Source organism: Nerophis lumbriciformis, linkage group LG17 (assembly GCF_033978685.3).
Source record: "Nerophis lumbriciformis linkage group LG17, RoL_Nlum_v2.1, whole genome shotgun sequence".
NCBI lineage: Eukaryota > Metazoa > Chordata > Actinopteri > Syngnathiformes > Syngnathidae > Nerophis > Nerophis lumbriciformis.
In genome coordinates, this window is record NC_084564.2 from 23,514,517 (window position 1) to 23,539,677 (window position 25,161).

At 38.7% G+C, this 25,161-nt stretch overlaps 1 protein-coding gene across 1 annotated transcript in view; it reads left to right on the top strand.

Annotated features, from left to right (window-relative positions):
* Positions 1 to 9,274: 9,274 nt before the first annotated feature.
* arhgap35a (Rho GTPase activating protein 35a) overlaps positions 9,275 to 25,161 on the top strand; it is a 118,351-nt gene continuing 102,464 nt past the window's right edge. Inside the window, exons 1-2 of the mRNA XM_061972918.1 lie at positions 9,275 to 9,781; positions 9,885 to 9,955. The gene's annotated coding sequence lies outside the window, so the exon portion shown is untranslated. The remainder of the gene's footprint in view (positions 9,782 to 9,884; positions 9,956 to 25,161) is intronic.

Consider the following 25,161-nt stretch of genomic DNA (forward strand, 5'->3'; position numbering starts at 1 on the left):
GATGTAAACAATTTCAGTTCACAAAATTCATATGCAGTTACATACTTTCAGTGTCAAAAAAAAGCTTTTGCTATAAAGACATAAATTAACCGCCATACGTAAGGTCTGAAAATGATCAAACATTGATGTGGAAAAATAAGATTTAAAAAAAACATTTAGAAATTAAATACAATAATGGTTTATTTTCTATCATCTTTATTTTCTACCATGTTAAAGGGCAAATGTTACAATTAGATGCCTTATATCAATATTATGATTATAAGTAATTATGTCTGAAATATTCCATACTTTTGTATTGTAAACTAGTACAAGTTTGGACACTATTGGTCGCTCTCTAAGCATTGATAGGAATGAAATATGATGGAGTAACTCGGACTGTCACAGATTGCACAACATTTGTGGTACTTTTTTCACCAAGTACCACCTCAGAAAACACTTGGCTCTCCAAGTACAACCATACTGACCAACATTGAAATACAGTAGCGTAGTAGGCCTAAGTATTCATTAAAAGGAAGGCAGAGGTTTTATTTAACAAGTATGTTTAATATGTTTGGTCACTGTAACATTACATAGTTTGAACAGTAACATTGTGTTTGAATAAATTAAATGATAACATACTACCAGTAGTGGTACAAACACCATAGTTTGCGAATCACTGGAGTAGAGGAATGTTGTAGCCCTTCATGTGACCTACAAGTATCTCTCCTGCAACTGACAGTAGGATGAGTTAAAATGGGAGGAAACATCAATGACAAGGAGCAAAAACCAAGGCAAAAAATATGATATGGATGCGAAACAGAGGCAGCTTATTATTATAGTAGAAACTTTGACCCCTGCTAATCTTGTTTTGTGTGACCGGGGTCATGCAAATATGGCAGAGAGAACAGAGTGTGATTGGACATGAGAGCGTATGTTTATTTCAACAAAGGTCAGTGCTCTTTCAACACAGCCTGACTGTATTTATGCAGCATCATTGGGGAAAACTAAAATGAGCATTAGGAACAAGCAGAGTGCTTTATTGGTAAGTAATGGTGCATCTGTGCTACAGCCAAACACATCTACAGTACTCACAACTATTTAGGAATATAAATTAAGCAACAACATGAATAATAATACAGTACTTATGTCAATGGTATACCCTTTTTAAGCCATTGTGTCTCACCTTTTTAATAGTTGTTAATACTACTGACACTATGGACTAGAGTGGCTGAGAAGTACAAACACAACATGCTGTAAAACATGTGGTTCCCAAAATACGTGTTCAATAATGCTTGTGGTGTCCCCCAAGGGTCCGTGTTGGGGCCAAAACTGTTTAATGTATATATTAATGATATGTTTAATACATCCAAAGTACTGAAATGTATACTATTTGCAGATGACACAAATATATTCTACAGTAGTGATGACTATAATGAGCTCATAAATACAATAAACACAGAACTAAACATAGTAAAAAAATGGATGCACACAAATAAATTATCTTTGAATATAAATAAAACTAAGATAGTGATGTTTGGAAATCGCAACATTACGTCTGAACAGAAAATAAGTATTGATGGTACCCAAATTGAAATCGTAAATGAGAATACATTTTTGGGAGTAATAATTGATAGTAAACTGTCATGGAAACCTCATGTCAGACACATTAAAACAAAAATCTCCAAAAGCCTCTCAATTATAAACAAAGCAAAACTATACCTCAATGAAAATGCACTCCGTACTCTATACTGCACCTTGGTACTCCATACCTTACATACTGTGTTGAAGTATGGGGGAATACTTACCACAACACAATTCATCCTCTGATCATATTACATAAAAGAGCAGTGCGGATCATTCACAACGTTGATTATTTAGAACATACTCATAATCTGTTTATGCAATCAAAGTTGCTCAAATATGATGACCTTGTTAAATATAATACATTAATAATCTTATATAAAGTATTTCACAAATTATTGCTGCCTAATCTACAACGTTTTTTTATAAGACGAGTGCAGGCTCATAACCTGAGAGGCTTTGGATATTTCTTATTGCCGAGAGCTCAAACCACTCATAAATGTTTTTGTGTGTCTGTATGCAGAGTAAAACTATGGAACAAACTGGACTTACAACACAAGCAATGCCAAACTATTAATCGATTTAAACTATTATACAAACATGGGGTCTGGTTCAAATATAGAGATGAGGGTCTTTAATTTGACCTGCTGATGTACTCTGTCTCAAAGTGTTAACATGTGCTCAATGTTTCCTTACCATTATTGCTATGTTGTCTATTACCATTGTTGGTATATTCATTATTCCTACATGGTTGATACAAATTATTGTTACAGTGTAATAATTATTGTTACCTGTGGTAATGCCACTATGATACAACATCTGTATTATAATCCTTGAACAAATTAAGAGTGAAACTCATGTGAATAATAACTGAATGGAGAACTGGGGGTGGGATTAAATAATTTATCTTCTTCCCACTCCCTTTCAGGCAAAACTGGACAGACAATCATGTATTACATACTATACTATATTACATACTATACTATACTTTTGCACTATATTAATTTATATTATTATGTGTTGTCAACTTTGTACTTTTTTATGTCATTGCCTGAAATAAATAAATAAATGAAAATAAAATAATAATGAACATAGTATTAAAGATTTGACTTTCTAATCTCATAATTGTGTCATCTTGTTTCATAATTTCGAATTTTTATCTAATTTTTTTGACTTTATCTCATAATTATAACTTTTTATCTATCATTTATATTTTTAAAATCTCATAATCCTGAATTTGTAGCTCATAATTTCAATTTTTTATGTCATAACTATTCTATGAATTTTTACTTCATAATTAGGAATTTTTCCTCATAATCATGACTTTTTTTCCCCCATAATCTCGATTTTCTTCATTCATAATTTTGACTTTCTCCTGACCTAATAACTTTTCATCTCATAATTTTGACTTTTTATCTAATATTTATGACTATTTATATCATAATTTACATTTTCATATTTCATAATAATGACATTTTATATCATAATTCTGACCTTATCTCATAAACTAGCCTATGACTTTATATCTAATAATTAATCATCTCAAAATTATGACTTTTTATATCCATAATTTGGACATTTTTGTCATAATTGTGACTTTTTAATCATATTATCGACTTTCCTATCTCATATAGATTTTTATGTCATCATTGTGACTTTTTTGTCCTATAATTTTGACTTTTTAAATTCAGAATTATGACTTTTTATCTCAATCATTTTGACTTTTTATCAAATATTTCACAATTTTCATCTTCGTATCTCATAATAATGACATTTTATATAATCAATTTTGACTTTATCTCATAATTTGCATGGCTTTATATGTAATCATTTCAACTTTATTATCTTATAATTTTAAATTTCTCATATTTTTTTAATCTTATACAATAATTCTGACTTTATGTCGCATAATTATAACTTTTTATCTCCATAATTTTGACTTTTTATCTAATATTTATGACTATATATTTCATTTTCATATCTCATAATAATGTCATTTTGTATCATAATTCTGACCTTATTATCTCATAATTAGCCTATGACTTTATATCTAATGTCAACTTTCTAGTCTCAAAATTATGACTTTTTATATCCATTATTTGGACTTTTTTGTCATAATTGTGACTTTTTAATCATATTATTGACTTTCCTATCTCATATAGATTTTTATGTCATCATTGTGACTTTTTTGTCTCATAATTTTGACTTTTTTAAATTCAGAATTATGACTATGAGATAAAAAGTCATAATTCAGAATTATGACTTTTTATCTCAATCATTTTTACTTTTTATCGAAAATTTTATAGTTTTCATATCTCATAATAATGACATTTTATATCATAATTTTGACCTTATTACCTCATAATTAGCCTATGACTTTATATCTAATCATTTAAACTTTCTAACCTCAAATTATGACTTTTTATATGCATAATTTGGACTTTTTTGTCATAATTTGGACTTTTTAATCATATTATTGACTTTCCTATCTCATATAGATGTTTATGTCATCATTGTGACTTTTTTTGTCTCATAGTTTTGACTTTTTATCGAATATTTCAACAACAAAAATTTCGGATCTCATAATGACATTTTCTATCATACTTTTGACCTTCTTATCTCATAATTAGCATGACTTTATATCTAATCATTTCAACCTTATCTTATCATTTTAAATGTCTCATAATTTATTTATTTTTTAATCTTATACAGTAATTCTGACTTTATATCGCATAATTATAACTTTTTTATCTCCATAATTTTTACTTTTTAGGGTTAAAAAAAATGTGGCCGGGGGGCCGGGCTGTATGTATATATATATATATATATATATATATATACAATGTATATATATATATATATATATACAATGTATATATATATATATATATATATATATATATATATATATATATCCCACCTCCAAAGACATGCACCTGGGGATAGGTTGATTGGCAACACTAAATTGGCCCTAGTGTGTGAATGTGAGTGTGAATGTTGTCTGTCTATCTGTGTTAGCCCTGTGATGAGGTGGCGACTTGTCCAGGGTGTGTCCCGCCTTCCGCCCGAATGCAGCTGAGATAGGCTCCAGCACCCCCCGCGACCCCGAAAGGGACAAGCGGTAGAAAATGGATGGATGTGTATACATATATATATATATATATATATATATATATATGATGTGGTCCTGATGGCTTCCTCCGGCCAAGATCTTCAGCTCTCACTGGATCGGTTCGCAGCCGAGTGTGAAGCGACTGGGATGGGAATCAGCACCTCCAAGTCCGAGTCCATGGTTCTCTCCCGGAAAAGGGTGGAGTGCCATCTCCGGGTTGGGGAGGAGATCTTGCCCCAAGTGGAGGAGTTCAAGTACCTCGGAGTCTTGTTCACGAGTGGGGGAAGAGTGGATCGTGAGATCGACAGGCGGATCGGTGCGGCGTCTTCAGTAATAATGCGGACGCTGTATCTATCCGTTGTGGTGAAGAAGGAGCTGAGCCGGAAGGCAAAGCTCTCGATTTACCGGTCGATCTACGTTCCCATCCTCACCTATGGTCATGAGCTTTGGGTCATGACCGAAAGGACAAGATCACGGGTACAAGCGGCCGAAATGTGTTTCCTCCGCCGAGTGGCGGGGCTCTCCCTTAGAGATAGGGTGAGAAGCTCTGTCATTCGGGGGGAGCTCAAAGTAAAGCCGCTGCTCCTCCACATCGAGAGGAGCCAGATGAGGTGGTTCGGGCATCTGGTCAGGATGCCACCCGAACGCCTCCCTAGGAAGGTGTTTCGGGCACGTCCGACCGGTAGGAGGCCACGGGGAAGACCCAGGACACGCTGGGAAGACTATCTCTCCCGGCTGGCCTGGGAACGCCTCGGGATCCCCCGGGAGGAGCTGGACGAAGTGGCTGGGGAGAGGGAAGTCTGGGCTTCCCTGCTTAAGCTGCTGCCCCCGCGACCCGACCTCGGATAAGCGGAAGAAGATGGATGGATGGATGGATATATATATATATATACATATATATATATATATATATATATATATATATATATATACTCCGGGCACAATGATGTCACGTTATCGATGGGAAAAGGCATTTTTAGACAATATGATTTGCCTGAGCGGCTAGGAGAAAACGAGAGTATCAAGCGGTAGAAAATTAATTAGAAAGGACAGATTTAAAAAAAGAATATTTAGAAAAATTAAAATGTGGAGTTTGCATGTTCTCCCAGTGACTGTGTGGGTTCCCTCCGAGTACTCCGGCTTCCTCCCACCTACAAATACATTGAATTTGGCCCTAGTGTGTGAATGTGAGTGTGAATGTTGTCTGTCTATCTGTGTTGGCAATGTGATGAGGTGGTGACTTGTCCAGGGTGTACACCGCCTTCCGCCCGAATGCAGCTGAGATAGGCTCCAGCGCGCCCCGTGCCCCGAAAGGGACAAGCGGTAGAAAATGGATGGATGGAAAATAAAAATAAAAAGGACGCTGGTGATAATGATTATGAGTTAAAACAGGGGTCCCCAAACTAAGGCCCGGATTCGGCCCACCAGCATCCAAAATCCGGCCCGCGGGCTGTAGTTTGAGGGCCCCTGTTTTAACTCATAATCATGACTTTTTATCTCATAATTTTGACGTTTTATCTCAAATTTTGCCTTAAATATTTCAATAATAATGATCTATTACTTTGTATCTCATAAGTTTTTGATTGATTGATTGATTGAAACTTTTATTAGTAGATTGCACAGTACAGTACATATTCCGTACAATTGACCACTAAATGGTAACACCCGAATAAGTTTTTCAACTTGTTTAAGTCGGGGTCCATGTTAATCAATTCATGGTAAGTATAACTTTCTATATATAATAATTGTTACTTTTTATCTCATATTTTAGACTATTTCCTCTTCATAATTATGACCTTTTTATCCTACAGTTTCGACGTTCTTTTCATAATCAGGCTATGACTTTTTATATCATAATTTCGAGCTACCTCAAAGTTAGGACTGCTCATGTCATAATTTCGACTTTTTACCTCATAATCATAACATTCTTGTCTTATTATTTGAACTTTGTCATCTGAATGATTATTTCCGTGAAACCGTTTCTCTCCCATAGAAGAAAGTAGAAGTGAATAGTAATTAGGGGTGTGGGAAAAAATCGATTCGGAATCGAATCGCGATTCTCACGTTGTGCGATTCAGAATCGGTTCTCATTTAAAAAAAAAAAAAATTTTAATTAAAAAATTTTTTTTTTAAATTTTTTAAATGTATTTATTAATCAATGCAACAAAACAATACACAGCAATACCATAACAATGCAATCTAATTCCAAAACCAAACCCGACCCAGCAACACTCAGAACTGCAATAAACAGAGCAATTGTGAGGAGACACAAACACGACACAGAACAAACCAAAAGTAGTGAAAGAAAAATGAATATTATCAACAAAAGTATCAATATTAGTTACAATTTCAACACAGCAGTGATTAAAAATCCCTCATTGACATTATCATTAGACATTTATAAAAAATTAAAAAAAGAACAATAGTGTCACAGTGGCTTACACTTGCATCGCATCTCATAAGCTTGACAACACACTGTGTCCAATATTTTCACAAAGATAAAATAAGTCATATTTTTGGTTCATTTAATAGTTAAAACAAATTTACATTATTGCAATCAGTTGATAAAACATTGTCCTTTACAATTATAAAAGCTTTTTACAAAAATCTACTACTCTGCTTGCATGTCAGCAGACTGGGGTAGATCCTGCTGAAATCCTATGTATTGAATGAATGGGTGTCAAACTCTGGCCCACGGGCCAAATTTGGCCCGCCGTGTAATTTCACTTGGCCCTTGAGGCGATATCAAACTAACCCTACAGCTGGCCCGCCGATTATATATTGCGGCGGTGCCGTGGTAACACCGCTAATTCTAATACTTGCCAACCCTCCCGGGAGTCTTCCAAACTTCAGCCAGCCAGCCAAAAGAGTGCTGGCCCAGTTACATAACATGTGCAGCTTCTGCAAGCACACACAACTGAATGCAATGCATACTTAATCAACAGCGATACAGGTTACACTGAGGGTAGCCGAATAAAAAACTTTAACACTGTTAGAAATATACGCCACACTGTGAATCCACACCAAACAAGAATGACAAACACATTTCGGGAGAACATCCGCACCGTAACACAACAGAACAAATACCCAGAACCCTTTGCACCACTAACTCTTCCGGGACGCTACAAGGTGTGTGTGTGTGTGTTATTGTTATTATTATTTTATTTTCAAATGTATTATTAGCCTGTGGAAAAAGTGTATTTTGATATTTACCTCAGAAGGCTGCACATAGAAAAGAGGCATTCAATTTTTATTTACATTTTATTTGATATGCCATTGATATTTTTGAATTATTATTATTATTATTTGAAACTTGATTTTGCATGTCACTATAAAGTGTGGAGTTTGCATGTCCTCCCCGTGACTGCGTGGGTTCCCTCCGGGTACTCCGGCTTCCTCCCACTTCCAAAGACATGCACCTGGGGATAAGTTGATTGGCAACACTAAATTGGACCTAGTGTGTGGATGTGAGTGTGAATGTTGTCTGTCTATCTGTGTTGGCCCTGCGATGAGGTGGCGACTTGTCCAGGGTGTACCCCGCCTTCCGCCCGATTGTAGCTGAGATAGGCTCCAGCGCCCCCCGCGACCCCAAAGGGAATAAGCGGTAGAAAATGGATGGATGGATGGATGGATATAAAGTTATATAAGCCTTGCTTGTTCAATATTCAATGCAAAACTTGTTTGGGTCTCTATTAAAAGGTTAATTTGTTCAACCTTGGCCCCCGGCTTTCTATCCATCCATCCATCTTCTTCCGCTTATCCGAGGTCGGGTCGCGGGGGCAGCAGCCTAAGCAGGGAAGCCCAGACTTCCCTCTCCCCAGCCACTTCGTCCAGCTCTTCCCGGGGGATCCCGAGGCCTTCCCAGGCCAGCCGGGAGACATAGTCTTCCCAACGTGTCCTGGGTCTTCCCCGTGGCCTCCTACCGGTTGGACGTGCCCTAAACACCTCCCTAGGGAGGCGATCGGGTGGCACCCTGACCAGATGCCCGAACCACCTCATCTGGCTCCTCTCGATGTGGAGGAGCAGCGGGTTTACTTTGAGTTCCCCCCAGATGACAGAGCTTCTCACCCTATCTCTAAGGGAGAGCCCCGCCACCCGGCGGAGGAAACTCATTTCGGCCGCTTGTACCCGTGACCTTGTCCTTTCGGTCATAACCCAAAGCTCATGACCATAGGTGAGGATGGGAATGTAGATCGACTGGTAAATTGTTCTTCACCACATAGGATCGATACAACGTCCGCATTACTGAAGACGCCGCACCGATCCGCCTGTCGATCTCACTCGTGAACAAGACTCCGATATCTGGAGCCTACCCTAACATGTTGACGCTTTGTTCAGTTTTAAATTTTGGCCCACTCTGTATTTGAGTTTGACACCCCCTGGAATAGAGAATCGTTTTGAATCGGGAAAAAAGTCGTTTTTGAATCGAGAATCGAGTTGAATTGGAAAAAAAATCGATTTTGAATCGAATCGTGACCCCAAGAATCGATATTGAATCGAATCGTGGGACACCCAAAAATCCAAAGCCCTAATAGTAATAATTGTATTGAATAATGGAGACTGTGTGTTGTAATGGTGCGTGTGCGCCACTGGGCGAGACTGTCTCTCTGTGTTGGCGGTGAAAGAGGAGGGGATGCTGCCGCTTGGAGTCGGGATAAAAAAAAAGGGGGCCGCCATTATTGGGAAGCTGACCAAAAATAAGACAGAAGAAGCGTCACATTTGTTTGCGGCTTACCAGGACTCGACATCACCAACGAAGGCGGGCATGGTCGCTTCCTCTCGGCTCGTTTCGAAGACACCACATCTCCATCGCCCCTTTTGTTTCCTCTTATTTTTGGACACAACAAAGGAAATAATACTTGCTCCAACCAACGTGGTGGCGAAGCAAGAACCACTTGTTAAAAAGAGGCATTTTTAAAAGCAGGAGCAACAGCGGCACCTCCATTTTTCTCTCTCCTTGTTTTGTTGAAGAAGACTTTTTTTGTGTGCCGCATTTGCTCGCTTGTGTCCTAACTAGCATGTCTGCTAGCGTGTGTCCTAACTAGCATGTCTGCTAGCCCTCCCGGAACGCGGAGGCTAATGTGAAAACTTCCCCAGTCAGCATAGAAAGTAAGAACAAATCAACATTTAAAACGTTTTGTTTTTAAAGAAGATAAAGCGGATAATAAGTGTTGCTGGGAACTGCTTTTGTTCTTTTTTTTTTATTAAAGAGAAAAAAAAAAAAAAGACTTCCCAAGAGAGAAGAAAGGAGTGGACCGAATTCGGACAGGAAGGAATGTTATGGTAAGGTTTTTTTTTTAAATGATTAACATTTGTCTTTTTTGCTTCTAAATAGTGTTAAAAATAACAACATTTGTGGCATTTTTTTAATAACAACGAACAGGGAGTCAACCCCAATCCCCCCAGGGTTTGTGTGATCCTACCCCATTACTTGTAATGATCCAAAAAATATTATTATGTTTTAAATTAAATTAGCAATCTTTGTAAAGTAATTACATATCAAACTAACAGAGTAGAGAGATTTAAAGCAATTGTCTGCAGCACAACACCTGGAATGCATTGGTCAAGCCTGGGGAAAGTGCACACAAAATGTGTTGGGTTGGATTCTATTGTATCAAATCACCCCAAATGAACAACAATATACATATTAGTGCAGTTTTAAGTTGCCATGTTGACTCATTTTTGTGTTTTAAGGAACATAGATCCTTACTAGTCATATAACAACTGTATTTTAATATTATTCTGTCTATTTAACATACATTGTATCCTATTTATTAAGAATGTTAACAGTTTACGTGAATATATAGTCTGTGTTACGGCTACATTTCACTGCAAAGTGGTCAGTGATCCCCCCCCCCTTGCCAGGCCAGCCACTCCCTTTCTTTGCCTTCCCTTCTGTCTGGACATTCGGCCACTTCATTCCAGGAGACGTGTCTCTACTTCCCTGCCACCCTGATTTTTAGATAGATGCTGACGGATTGAAAGTGTGAGAGTGGTGGCAAAAGATGTGGTGTAGTTTGTGTGTGTTGTGTGTGTCTGTGTGTGCGCACTCACTGCTGTGTCATTGCCGTATAGAGAAAAAAAAACAGGCAGGAAGAGGTTGTTTTTTTTTTACACACTGTGGCATATTTGTAGTACAGTATATTTAGCGTGTTTGTATGTTACACATAACTGATCTTTGCAAGCGTAAGAATATTTACACTAACCCTATTATATATACAGTCGTGGTCAAAAGTTTACATACACTTGTGAAGGACATAATGTCATGGCTGTCTTGAGTTTCCAATCATTTCTACAACTCTTATTTTTTTGTGATAGAGTGATTGGAGCACATACTTGTTTGTCACAAAAATCATTCAAGAAGTTTGGTTCTTTGATGAGTTTATTTATTATGGGTCTACTGAAAATGTGACCAAATCTGCTGGGTCAAAAGTATACATACAGCAATGTTAATATTTCCTTACATGTTCTTTGGCAAGTTTCACTGCAATAAGGCGCTTTTGGTAGCCATCCACAAGCTTCTGGCAAGCTTCTGGTTGAATTTTTGACCACTACTCTTGACAAAATTGGTGCAGTTCAGCTAAATGTGTTGGTTTTCTGACATGGACTTGTTTCTTCAGCATTGTCCACACGTTTAAGGACTTTGGGAAGGCCATTCTAAAACCTTAATTCTAGCCTGATTTAGCCATTCCTTTACCACTTTTGACGTGTGTTTGGGGTATTGTCCTGTTGGAACACCCAATTCCAGGTTGTCCTGAAGAATTTGGAGGTAATCCTCCTTTTTCATTGTCTCATTTACTCTCTGTAAAGCACCAGTTCTGTTGGCAGCAAAATAGCCCCAAAGCATAATACTACCATCCCCATGCTTGGCGGTAGGTGTGGTGTTCCTGGGATTAAATGCCTCACCTGTTCTCCTCCAAACATATTGTGGCCAAACAGCTAAATTTTTGTTTCATCTGACCACAGAACTTTCCTCCAGAAGGTCTTATCTTTGTCCACTATTATTAAACCCCGGAGTTTGACCCGGATATCATATTTTTTGGAGTACAAGTCGCTCCGGAGTATAAATCGCACCGGCCGAAAATGCATAATAAAGAAGGAAAAAAAACATATAAGTCGCACTGGAGTATAAATCACATTTTTGGGGGAAATTTATTTCATAAAACCCAACACTAAGAATAGACATTTGAAAGGCAATTTAAAATAAATAAAGAATAGTGAACAACAGGCTGAATAAGTGTACGTTATATAAGGCATAAATAACCAACTGAGAACGTGCCTGGTATGTTAACGTAACATATTATGGTAAGAGTCATTCAAATAACTATAACATATAGAACATGCTATACGTTTACTAAACAATCTGTCACTCCTAATCGCTAAATCCCATGAAATCTTATACGTCTAGTCTCTTACGTGAATGAGCTAAATAATATTATTTGATATTTTACGGTAATGTGTTAATAATTTCACACATAAGTCGCTCCTGAGTATAAGTCGCACCCCCGGCCAAACTATGAAAAAAACTGCGACTTATAGTCCGAAAAATACGGTAATTAAGTTGGATTGACTTACAATTTCCCACAAAGCTCAATTTAGCTCTACAAAACACCCACTGTAACTTTGGGGTGTTAAGTTGAATCATGATGAAATTTGGTGCAAATGGTACAGTTAATTAGGGACTTATTTTGTCATTTTTGACTTCTCATTGTTGGATACTCATGTTAAACAACGCCAAAGTATCAAATAATAAGGTTCATGCATTTTGGCATGAGCTTGTATGCAGTTTTGGATGTTTCTGAACACTGTGTTTTACAGTCTAGCACAGGGGTCGGCAACCCAAAATGTTGAAAGAGCCATATTGGACCAAAAATACAAAAAAAAAGTCTGTCTGGAGCCGCAAAAAATGTAAAGCCTTATATAAGTGTTATAATGAAGGCAACACATGATGTAAATGTCCACATTAGCTGTAATAGCCTACTATCAAAATGCCTATGTATCGCAGGCTGATGCAAATCTTCGTTGACAGAAATGTTGAAATGTAATATTTATTCTACACATTTTTATAACATTAGAAAACGTTACTAAAACTGAGGCTTTTCAGAGGGTGTGATAGCTCCTGGAAATTACTGGCTTAGAATGGCCAAAGGTGAATATGTGTGTGTTCAAGTTGAAGGAAACGGAAACTACAAATAAAATGACCTCAAATATATCTAAAATACGAGGCATAATGATGCATTATGTACACACAGCTAGCATAAATAGCATGTTAGCATCGATTAGCTTGCAGTCATGCAGTGACCAACAATGTCTGATTAGCACTCCACACAAGTCAATAACATCAATAAAGCTCACCTTTGGGAATTCACGCACAGCATAAAATGTTTGATGGACACATAAAGACAAAGAAGGAATGGCATAAAACACGTCTTTCTGTGGCAGCATGAAGGAAAGTAGTACATGTAAACAAACTACAGTGCGTTCAAAGACTTCCGAAATTAGGACAAAATGGCGCGCGCCAAATACTCTCATCAGTGAAGCATGTTTAATGTAAACAGTGGGATTTCTAACAATTAGGGAGCTTTGTGTCATGTTTGTCCTACAGAAACCATATTAAAACAAAAACTTTTTTTTTTTTCTAATCCTTTTCCATTTTCATACATTTTTGAAAAAGCTCCAGGGAGCCACTAGGGCGGCGCTAAAGAGCCGCTTATGTCTCGAAAGCCGCGCGTTGCCGACCCCCGGTTTATTGCCAAATCGGTACTCTGTAAACTCTGCCAGTGCTTAAATGGTGCCTGAGATTGTACTTAATGGGGAACTACACTATTTTTGGAATTTTGTCTATCATTCACAATCCTTATGTGAAACAAGTATTGGGGGTGTAGCGATTGATCGATATATCAATAAATAAATGTGTAATTCTACATTTCAAGTATATCAATCTGTGCCTTTGCCTTCTGGAATATATGTTTGGATCGAAAATCCTTTTTAAAAGGGAATTGATCCCTTTTATCAATACTAGAAAAAGGAAAACATAGGTTTCAAGAACAGCAGAGCAGTTTAGCACTTTTAATGACAAGGACGCTAAATATTAAGTCTGTTTGTTCGTCTGTGGCTTCATCACAATGTCTCAAAGGGCTGCACAAGCCCCAACGACATCCGACATCAGACCCCACATCAGGGCAAGAAAAAACACAACCTAATAGGAACAATGTGAAACCCTGGAAGGGACCGCAGATGTGGCATCCATTGCACCCCCCTTTGGGTGACCGATGCAATGGATGCCGAGTGGATACGGTTAATAATGTGAAAGTCCAGTCCATAGTGGGGCCAGCAGGAGATTCTCTTGAATGCAGACAAGTCAGCAGCGCAGAGACGTCACCAACTGATGCACAGAGGAGGGGTCCGCCCCGGGTCCCGACTTAGAACAGCTCGCGCAACCTCCGTGGAGGCTTATCCATACCATAACTTTGGAGGTGGTGACACCCCGGACAAGGACTAGGTCTATCGTATTACCGTTGCGATTCCTGGGTTCATTTATTATTTGTGTAAGACCACAGCTATTAATTATAGTCTAAAGCGCCACGCACGGAGGGTCTGACGGGGTATTCATATGGATATTATAATCCTATATTATCTGTGTGCGTCACTAGATCAGCGACAAACTCTGAAAATTCACTGATAAAGTCCAAATAGGGCTCAGGGGCGCGATAGATAACAGCCAGATGGAGAGGTCGCGGTGTGACGGACCTCATAGTAAGCACCATAAATGATTTATATGTATTACTTAGGTTAGGGCTAAGGTTAAGGTTTTCATTGGATATTAGTGCGACCCCTCTACCCCTGTTAAAGGGACGGGCGGGCAAAGGGCCCCTTCCCCTTTTTTTATAAAAAAACCCCAAAACCTTTTCTTGTGGATTTGTGTGACATATCAATCAATCAATCAATGTTTATTTATATAGCCCTAAATCACAAGTGTCTCAAAGGGCTGCACAAGCCACAACGACATCCTCGGTACAGAGCCCACATAAGGGCAAGGAAAAACTCACCCCAGTGGGACGTCGATGTGAATGACTATGAGAAACCTTGGAGAGGACAGCATATGTGGGTAACCCCCCCCCCCCCCCTCTAGGGAGACCGAATGCAATGGATGTCGAGTGGGCCTAACATAATATTGTGAGAGTACAGTCCATAGTGGATCCAGCATAATAGTAAGAGTCCAGTCCACAGTGGGGTCAGCAGGAAACCATCCCGAGCGGAGACGGGTCAGCAGGAAACCATCCCGAGCGGAGACGGGTCAGCAGCGCAGAGATGTTCCCAACCGATATACAGGCGAGCGGTCCACCCCGGGTCCCGACCCCGGACAGCCAGCACCCCATCCATGGCCACCGGACCTGTGTGTCTCCCCTTCCACAAGGGGTTGGGGGGAGCAGAGGAGAAAAGAAAAGAAACGGCAGATCAACTGGTCTAGAAAAAGAGGGGGCTATTCAAAGGCTAGAGTATACAAATGAGTTTTAAGATGGGACTTAAATGCTTCTACTGAGGTAGCATCTCTAACTGTTACCGGGAGGGCATTCCATAGTACTGGAGCCCGAATAGAAAACGCTCTACAGCCCGCAGACTTTTTTTGGGCTCTGAGAATCACTAATAAGCCGGAGTTCTTTGAAAGCAGATTTCTTGCTGGGACATATGGTACAATACAATCGGCAAGATAGGATGGAGCTAGACCGTGTAGTATTTTATAAGTAAGTAGTAAAACCTTAAAGTCACATCTTAAGTGCACAGGAAGCCAGTGCAGGTGAGCCAGTATAGGCGTAATATGATCAAACTTTCTTGTTCTTGTCAAAAGTCTAGCAGCCGCATTTTGTACCAACTGTAATCTTTTAATGCTAGACATAGGGAGACCCGAAAATAATACGTTACAGTAATCGAGACGAGACGTAACGAACGCATGAATAATGATCTCAGCGTCGCTAGTGGACAAAATGGAACGAATTTTTGCGATATTACGGAGATGAAAGAAGGCCGTTTTAGTAACACTCTGAATGTGTGATTCAAAGGAGAGAGTTGGGTCGAAGATAATACCCAGATTCTTTGCCGAGTCGCTTTGTGTAATTGTTTGGTTGTCAAATGTTAAGGTGGTATTATTAAATAGATCTCGGTGTTTAGCAGGACCGATAATCAGCATTTCCGTTTTCTTAGTGTTGAGTTGCAAGAAGTTAGCGGACATCCATTGTTTAATTTCATTAAGACACGCCTCCAGCTGACTACAATCCGGCGTGTTGGTCATCGTAATTGAAATACTTAAACTAGGAATCTAACGATAAACGGTAATAATGATAACCGCAGTAAAACTCCCGACAGTTAGTCTTATTGTTTAAAATTCAAATGATCTGAAAACTGTGATTTATACAGCCCTTTGATAAACTCCTGGACTGACTGGCGCCAGTTTGCTAGCTTAAAAACAAGAAACATTAACGCCTTTCCCCATTAAGAAGCAACACACACCAATCTAAACTTACAAAAACACATTGCTGTCTTGGCAACTAGTATATTCAATTGTGTACATTGAACCTACAAGCTGTGCTCTCTTAGCACACAGTGATCGTACCATACTCAGAGGAATATGAGACGCAGGTGTTTTTACGGTGTGTTCAAGGTCTACTGAACAGAGTAAGATGCCACGCCAACCACTCCCTCCAGAAATGATTAAAAAAAATAACAATAGATTTTATTTTTATGCAACTTTCATTTGAATAAATCTTTTAAGTGCTACAAGTCAACCATGATTTAAAACAATAAAAGCTTTGCCATTAAAACAGATAAAGAACTAAGACTAAAACACTATTAGCAAAGACACACAGAACATGCAAAATAGTGAGTTTTCCAACACTGTGTATTTATTTTAGTTATTTAGAAAAAACTTTGTTAAAAGATTTCAGTGTGCGTATAAGTACTTTTTGAGCATATTCAACAAAATTGTGATGATAATGATAACCGTGATAAGTTTGGTCACGATAATCGTGATATGAAATTTTCATATCGTTACACCCCTAACTTCAACTCTTGTATCGTACCGTAATATCCGGGCTATAGAGCCCACCTAAATGCATCACCCACCTTATTTTTGGACAACTATTATTTTGCACATATTGGCCGCACTCGTCTGTGAGCTGCAGGTGTATACATTGAGTCATGAAATATCTATACATGCTCTTGTATTAATTTACAAATGCAACACAAGACTTTGCCTGCAACACGACATACAGTAGCCAAGTCCTCCAGTGATAATGTTACTTGACAATAATACTAGATAATAAAATACTTAAGATAATAAAATACTTACAAATTCAGTTTATTTGCAGTAATGGAGGCGATTAGTATTAGTTTAGGAGAGCGTCTTTACACTGTGTAGGGAGACACATCAATAGCTGCTAGCCAATTGTCAGCCCGGCCACTAAAAATAGATACACTATCAGCCAAAGGGGACCTGCATTTGTGATCGGCATTAAAAAGCATTAATCGGCAATGGCAATCTTGTACTTTTTCGTGAAAATTGATTGATGGCCCAACGATCGGCACATCCCTACTTGCGGTTGTTAATTTTCCTAATGGTGAATGAAATACATTTCTCTAGTATAGTTGTACTTTTGTTGCCCCTCTTCAAGCGGTTACTTTAGACTCACACACCTCCAGGAGAAGGGTTTTTTGATGAGTCACTGACTTTAATCAACTGCCCTGGGAGGACAGTGCTGCAAAGGAAGTCAACACACACGCACACAATAGTGTAGTTTGATGGTTTGCTTGCAGGTAAATGCATCAGCAGCTGTCAGCACTTCTGCTTTTCCCCTGATTGGACCCACTGCAGCTCAAAGCCTCTATCTACTTCAGGGATATTTAATCGGCGGCCTGCGGGCCAAACCTTTTCATTGACGTTATATACAAAATAGTGAAGGGAGATGTCTGTCCCCTCCAATTCTTAGCTTTTTGACCGTTTAGTTGAATAGCCTGCTGTTCTGCCTTTAATAACTGTACCATTTGTGTACCTACCTACCCCTGTACCGTCTGCCACTGCAGCTCCAGTCCTAGGATTGGAAGCCGTTGCTGGGATTAAGTGGGAGGAAGGCTTTGCTTGTCCGGCTGTAGGCCAGATATTTGTACTCTGATTAGGACACTGAACGTGAGATTAAGTCCCCTCATTATCTGGACATTTCAGAGTTTGACAGGCTTTCTTGCAAGGAAATAGAAGGGGTGTGTTTGGTAATCAAATGGATGCACGAAGCCCATTGAGAGCATGTTATTTTGTATTGTGAGCAAAGTGGTTTTAGGTTCAAGTACCACCCAATTTCAAATATACCGTATTATTTTCATGTCAACCCAAGCTTTTATTGCCATAAACCGCCGTGAACGAGGCCTGTCACCTGCTCATTTGCAAATTTTCTCCCACGAGTCGACCTGTCAATGCCGGCTGACTTCATACGCCGCTCATCTAAAATTGCGTCTCTTCACTAAATCGCTCTCACTCATGTTCCACAGCAGAGGCTCGCTTGTAAGTCAGTGTAAGCCTGTGTTTGATGGAGAAAGGAGCTAATTATAGCAGGCAGCTTTGGTAGAGTTTGGTGGTCCAGATTACAGTCACTCTCTGCTCAATGGTGGCTTTGTTCTGGTGACTGATTATTAGGCAGTGAGAGGTGCATTCTGGGATGATTACATCTGAATTTCCATTAGAAAGTGTGCCTGCCTTGGTTGAAATAAGGTTCAACTTCTTTTCTCTCCCTAGTGTGCGTTCAACCCCTTTGCGTATTGTACTGATGATACAAAACCCCTCTGTAGTTTGCCCAGATTCACTGTTTAGAGGTACCTCAGCAGGATGTGCAAGAGGACTGACCTGAAATCAGCAATTCTGGAAACAAAATGCTTATTAGATGTTGCCTACATGCATTGGCTTTAAAATAAATGGCTCATCGAAGAACTTTGAATGAATCGTTAACAAAAAATACTTTTACCACGTCCCTATATTGGTATTTTTTTCCAATTAAAATGGGGATTGTTGGTAGTTTTTAAGGCTTTTAGGTATGATTAATGGTTTAAATGGTGGCTCTGAGAAAGTAAAGGTGATTAAAGTGGCCTTTAAGGAAAAAAAAAAGAATCCACAGAGACGGTGTTTGGAAGCCTGGTCCCCATGGAGATGAAGGACCAGGATGTAAGCCTCAATGGAATGATGAAGATGCCTGGATAGTAGCAGCTGTGCTAAATACAATTACTGTAGCTCACAAAAGTGAGGGGATCCCCCTCTCTAAGGGACAATACTATAGAAAGTAAAGTTGGATATATTCCGTGTCCAGCTTTCATTGCAGTATAGAATTTCTGTCCACTAAAAATGACTGCACACAACCATTATTGGCTGTAAATATTATAGTTGGCGACGTAAGTAAGGATGGTTACCGAATTTGCTACTTTTATAGGCACCGACTGAATTCCGCCAGTACTACCAAGTATTGATTTACGCAAAATCAAAATATCCATATTTCGATACCTTTGTTGCATGTGACGTCACGAACAGTTGCAGACTTGGCCAGCTCAAACAATCACTCAAGCAGGACTCAGAACCAACTCAGTCGGACTGACTCAAGGTTTGAGATGGACAATTACTCTAATTTTGATTTCGGTTTCAATTATGGCTTCTCACAATGATATAATAATAGAAAAAAAATACGATTAACGGGCCGTGCAATGTGCTTGCAAATTCCGGAGCTTGTGACGGTGAAACGGATGAGGAGCGAATGAATGAAAAAAAGAGCACGTCTCTCAGAAGTTTGGAGTGTCACCCTGGTTGATACTTTTTATTAGACACAGTGCTAGTATGCCTAATCAATAATCACTAAACTCAACAAAAAATTAAGAAATATGATTTCCGCGTTCACGACAGAGTCACATAATTCGCCAATAAAATGAAATCCGCTTTAAAATCCAGAATATCAGGGAAATTGACATAAATGTAAGTGAAATGTTGTCATTGTGAGGAGATGGAACATTTGTTTGGGAAAATAATGTGTCCGGTACTGCTCATTCATACCCGACACACTCACCCACACCGTCCTAAACTAAACAATGTCAAGACGTTCATTTGAAACAGCGACTAAACTAAGAAGGTAAAGGTAGCAAGAACAATTTATACGCCCGCAACACATCTCATCTGCTGGTGTTGTTGCGAACAACATCATCAATGTAAGATTAATGTGCAAACAAGGCAGCAGTCACAAAAAGGAGAGGCTTTCTCTTTTTTTAACAGCCTCAAGTGAGTCGCCTCTTTACTTGTCAAAATGAGAACAGCACAGCACACTTTGCCCTTCACAATAATAACGCGGTGCGCCATTTTCGGTCTGACTGCACTAACAAAATAAGCACAATGTACTCAAAGCACTTACTAATACCTTTACAGAATTATTATGCTTTGACCTAAAATACTGGTCAAAATTGTCCAAGGATGTATTGCACCAATAAATGTGAGGATTGTTGCATTTAATTAACAAACATTTTATACAATGTTATTTGGCACAAAAAGCACACAGTCAGGTAAAAAACTGAATTAAAAACAATCACAACTGAATTTTATTGTTTTTTACATAGCTATTATTACATTTTTTTGTTATGATTTTTTTGTTACTAATTTATATCCGTTTTTTTAACTATATTTAGAGTTAAGTTTTGGTTGTACAAAAAATATTAATGTCTTAAAATTACTAAATAATCGTGTAATTCATTGTGATTACAATATCAATCAAAATAATTGTGATTTTTTTTTTTTGCCATAAACATCCATCCCTTCTGTAGGTAATGTTGCAATTTTCAATGCCAACAAAGCAAGTATGCCTGACAGAAAACACGAGAGTGTAGAATCCAAATGCACTGGCTTGATGCTAACTCGCATTGGATTTGCCATTGATATCCTACTGATTAGCATTAGCCATTTTACATGGCAATTTCAACACCTCCAAATTTGCTAATGAAAACTACAACTAAAATATATGTTGCAATCAAACGGCTGGTGTGTAGTAGGTACAATAAATACATACAGTATAGAGCGGAACAAAAAACTAGATTCAGCGTATTGGCAAAGACTACTCCCTGACTAGGAAACACATCTAATGTCTTGGAATTGCAAAGGCATGCAAAGTCTACTATATATTACTTGCAAATGAGACTCAGAAGTGTCAGAAATCAAGATAATTAATTAAACAGATCAAACCTTGTCAGACTAACACAGATAAGTACTGAAAATCAATACTGTTCAGTACCAGTATCGTTATTGGTATCGTATCAATTCAAATGTGAAAGGTACCCATTCCTACACACAAGTGAGCAACCTTGTGGTGGTGGTGGTAGTGTCATGGGGGCTGCATGAGTACTGCCGGCACTGAAAGGATTATGGTTCATACTCTGATCAATATTTAAACAAGTGATACAGTTTCCTAAAGATGAGTATCAAGCTCTGCTTCACAATGCCACAGTTCATGTTAGCATTCATGTTTCACCCTAATGAACCGCAGCTCCCCCAGTGCCGGCAAAGTTGGTAGAGTGGCTGTGCCAGCAATCGGAGGGTTGCTGGTTACTGGGGTTCAATCCCCACCTTCTACCATCCTAGTCACGTCCGTTGTGTCCTTGGGCAAGACACTTCACCCCTTGCTCCTGATGGCTGCTGGTTAGCGCCTTGCATGGCAGCTCCCGCCATCAGTGTGTGAATGTGTGTGTGAATGGGTGAATGTAGAAATACTGTCAAAGCGCTTTGAGTACCTTGAAGGTAGAAAAGCGCTATACAAGTATAACCCATTTATCATTTATTTATTACTATGATGCTCTTGCCACAGTGCTTGACTGTAAGCAAGACACAATTATTTTGTTAAGCACTTGTGTTGCCAGGTTTTTTAGACAATAATGAGTGTGTTGATTCATTTTCAGTAGATAATAAATCCATGCTATACAAGCTGTAGACTGACTGTTACAGTAAAGCATATCTGAGTTTCATATATACTCTATAATACTTGACAAGTACTTTTGAGAACATTTGTGTATCCTTGTTGGCCCTGGAGAAGGTAGAACCCAATAATTAGTCCTAGGGGTTCACTAGTGTAGTTTAACTGACAGATATTGACTCTGACAGCACCTAATTCGGTCTTTGCAGGAGCAGGAACAGAAAGAAGGTGTTTCCACAAAGCAGGTATAGTTTGTGAAAAAGTGGTCAAAGATAAATAAAAGAGAGGGCGAGCGTCTAAACTGCGGTTGGCTTCTGCTTCAGGCTGTGCTCCTGCTGGTATGTGCCCTTTCAGCTTTGCACTCCCGGGATCAACCAATCAATGGCAGCCATAAGTAAACCTGCTGCTTGGCTATTGGCCACAGCTAAATTCCATGACTCAGCGTGTCCGTAGATAAGATGTTATGATTGACCGGCTGCCAGTAAAATGAGGCCACTGCTGCCTGGAGTTCACTGGGTTGGATTGGTGCTGCTCCTAATGGGTCACGGAGTCCCCCCAAGGGATTGTCAGGAGTATTTTAACATTGATCATTATGCTTATAGTAGTCTCGGGTTGTTTTTTAGCTTTGAAGTGAAACCTTTGAAGTCTTATAATAATGGGTATTGTTTGGTGTCTTTACAAGTCTGGACTTCTTTCATTAATTATACAGTAGTGTATATCGCAAATGTAATTTCCAGTAACTTGCTATTTCCAACGAGTACATTATGTATGTTTTTTCCTTAACTTTGTTAGGAGCCCTTTGTGGCATTTTACTTTTTTGTAACATCTTTTACATAAACCTGACCGTGTGGCGCCGATGAAATGTGAGTTGTTATGAAGCTATTATATTGCATATTACATTTTCAGCCTAAATCCCTGCTGTTCGCTTTATTTACATTCTGCTGCACTCGCAGTCCGTGTTGCCTGCATGTCTCGAGCCTTTGTTTTGATAACTTGTAGTAAAGTTGCTGCAAAGAAAAAATTAATTCACTGTTCCTGGGGCATCTAGTTTTATGGAGAGTTAATACAGTTTTAGTCTGTTGCGTCCTCACCCTATCACGTGGTTTTAGTCCTAATCACGGGCTTCTCCACTTGAATGATGTCATGCAGAATGTCTGCGAAGCGCTTACAAGTTGTGGTAAGCAATGTAATCAAATATGGCTGCCTCTGTCATTGGATGTGTCACTTTAACTTCCTGGAGGTAATTAAAGCTGGCCAGTGGTCACATAGTCTACATGGAAAATGGTCCGTAGACAGGAACTTCAGGCCTGAAATAAACCAAGTTTTCACTTCTCTCTCTTTCTGTTTCCCTTTTTCCTTATTTATTTTCCTCACGTCTTCATCAGCTATTTTAATGTTTCCATTTTCGAGGGCATGATGCAGCGTAATTGTCAGCCGCGGTTAAGGACACGGAAAGGGCGCCGCCTTGTCACCCGATGTTTGTCTCAGACGCCACTCCAGGGGATTTTGACCACAGCGGTGGCCTTTGGCATGTCCCCCTGTCTCCTACAAAAACATGCAAAACCATGTAGTGTGTTTATTGTTGTTGCTCCTCTCATTTGTTGTTTTGGCGTTATCTGTATTGTGCAAGTATTTGCGGTTGATACTTTTTTTAAAGACTTTGGTCTGGTGGATTAAATGTCCGGATACATTCTGGTCTAGTAAATCTAGTGTGTAATAAAAGCTACCACGTATTGACATTTTCCTGTGAAAGAAGTCTGAAAAAAACCAGTTGATTCAAACCAACCCAAGCCGAACAACGTTTTCCCAAGCAGGTCAGAGTTTTTCTTCCTGTCACACAGTTGTGACCTGGAGAGATGCAACTGGGATATAGAGACCCAATGAAATAAGGGGGTTGGGCAAGTTCGCAAACAAGAGAGGAGGATTTATGATTTGGGATACTGTGTAATCCGATAACATTAAAAGAAAGCTCAGATAACCAAAAAAAAATCAAGCGATCAAAAGAGGTGACATTACTACCAATACTGTGCTGTAGGTGGGTTAGGGATAACAAATCAAGCGTGCATACCTGGTATGTTGATGAAATCGTGCAACTTTAATTAATATAAGCAAAGTTATTAAACAACTGTCGAGCAGCTAACAAACATGAAATATATTTAATTTTGTCATGGATTTTGTTTGAAAAATTATATTTTCAAAAATGGGTCTTAACAAAGAGTGTATCTCATATTCAGGGTCGTCTTGTACAGTGGTACCTTTACTTTTTTGTTATTAGTCAGTTCCAAATGGCCTGTTGACGACCAAATCGTATGAAAACGAAAACACCTTTTCCCATAGGAAACAATGTCAATCCGGGGTTTCCCCCAGATTGCAGATATACCGTACATGTAGTGGTGGGGGCGTGGCAAACATGACGTCGTCAAAACTACGTGATTAATTTAATCGCCGATTATGCATGTCATTATTTTAATAAGGCTTAACAAATGTTATACATAGATTTTAAAACAAATCTGTACTATTAGTTATTACTATTAACATGCTTTTGTTGTATCGTTTTGCTCTATTTTTCAATTGTTGCCGCTTATTGCCCAATGTAACAAAGGCTGCACTATATTCTGCCCTCCTAGAATGATGGAATTTAGTTTTCCAAATATGGTAACAGTCCTGTGAATTAGTGATGGGGAAAAAAAAACTTAAGGTGGTTTATTGATATGCTCACGGAAAAATTAAGCATTATGGAGTGCACATACATGTAGGAATCACTTTAAATTAATAATACAGTTTGGAATGAACTGAAAAACCCCCTCAATACAATTATATGGAATAAAGTTTGGCTCTAATTGACTTAATGCTAACATACAAAGGACCAGCTCATCAACAAGCTAACGGAAATTAGCAGTGCAAATCGCAGGGCACATATAGACAATTATTCACACTCACATTCATACCTTTTAAACAGTTTAGTCTCCAATTAACTGAAAATGCATATTTATGGAATGTGGGAGGAAGCCGGGATACCCGGAGAAAACCCACAAACGCTTGGCGAGAAAATGTACACGCCACATAAAGATGTCCAAATGGATGTTCAAAGACACACCCAGCATAAAGTTAGACGTTACTGTCAAAATTTGTGGAGTTTTCACAGTCTTAAATACGAAATGCACTAGTTAACTTGAAATACCTTTCTCTTGAACTTTCACTCCTTACTTTTGCAGAGTGCCAACTCCTTTTCAGGGTTGATCAGATGCGAGACTAGCTGTTGCGTTTAGGCTGACAGGCGATCCAGATGCATGTTTAAAAAAAAAAAAGCTTAGAGGAACATTTATAGGATATTTGAGATGTTTTTAAAACAAATTGAGGCCAATAGTGCATAACTATTAAACTATATACATTCATACAATATATTACCTAAACTTGTTTTCATGTAAAAAAAACAAAAAACCTAATTTTTAAGGTGTGGCGGCTTTTATTTTGCCGTGGCGGTGCGCTACGATCATTTACATGTAGGGGAGACCC